This window comes from Octopus bimaculoides, chromosome 29, assembly GCF_001194135.2.
Source record: "Octopus bimaculoides isolate UCB-OBI-ISO-001 chromosome 29, ASM119413v2, whole genome shotgun sequence".
Classification (NCBI taxonomy): Eukaryota; Metazoa; Mollusca; class Cephalopoda; order Octopoda; family Octopodidae; genus Octopus; species Octopus bimaculoides.
The window spans coordinates 5,487,803-5,488,965 of record NC_069009.1 but is presented as its reverse complement, the minus strand read 5'-3'; positions in this window follow the sequence as shown (position 1 = coordinate 5,488,965).

Sequence of the window (1,163 nt, the reverse complement as noted above, 5' to 3'; positions counted from 1 at the left end):
ATTTTTTATCCTTCACAGAATGGCAAGGTATGATCTGAAAGTGATTTGGCTGCTATTGCTATTAATATCAAGTGTAATTACCATGCAGAGGTGTCTATCATTGGCTCATATATATATATATATATTTATACATGACGTAGATACACCCACACGCACTTGTACTGAGAGACTTGTACATTTATAGATATTTAACACCCCCTTATCTATTGTTAAACATTCTATGAGAAGAAACTGTTGAGATTCTCAAGATCTTGCTGCATCTGCCACACTCGTTACTACAACTGCTGCTGCTGATGGCACTCCTGCTTCTATAGGTGGCGCTGTTATCATTGCTGTTGTTGTTAGTGTATAACTATAGTTGTGGTTTGGCTTCTTGTTTTTTTGTACTTAATGCTGTTAGCATGGTTATCTTTATTGTTGTTATTGTACTTATCAACGTGTTTGCTCTTTTCATTATTATTCAATTTGTTGTTACTATTCTTTCTCGCTCCTGCTTGTTGCTTTTGTTGTGATTGTACCTGTTGCTGATGTTGTTCTAGTTACTATCGCTGTTGTTCTTGTTCTTTTTACTTGCTCCTGGTGTCTTTGTTGTTGTTGTAACTGTTGTCATGTGCTGTTATTGTCTGTGGCATTATTTCTGTTCTTGCCATGCTGTGATTGCGCATTACATGTTGTTGATGTTGTTCTTGTTGCTTATGCTATATTCTGTTATCGTTATTATTATAAATTTGCAGCTCTTGTCTTGTTATTTATGCTTGTATTCATTTTGTTGTTTGTTGTTGTTGATATTGATACTGTTATTGTTGTTGTTGTCACAATCGTTTCTGTTGTAGCCATAGCATTAATTATTGTTGTTGTAATTGCCATTTCCAGTCAATTGTATCCCCTAAACACCCATGTCCCTTTATATATTTGCCAACCTCGTCGATCATTAGTCTATTTCAGTCACAATCCTCACTCAGTGCCCTCGCTAATATCTTGTTGTTACTGTTGTTGGTCGTGGCAGTGGTGGTGGTAGTGGTGGTGTTATTGGTAATGGTGGTAGCAGCAGTGTTTTGCGTTGATGGCAATGGTGGTAGTTGTGCTGATGGTGGTGGTGGTGGCTCTGATGATGATGGTGTTGGTGTTATTGTTGGAAAGGGTGGTGATGGTGGTGATGGTGG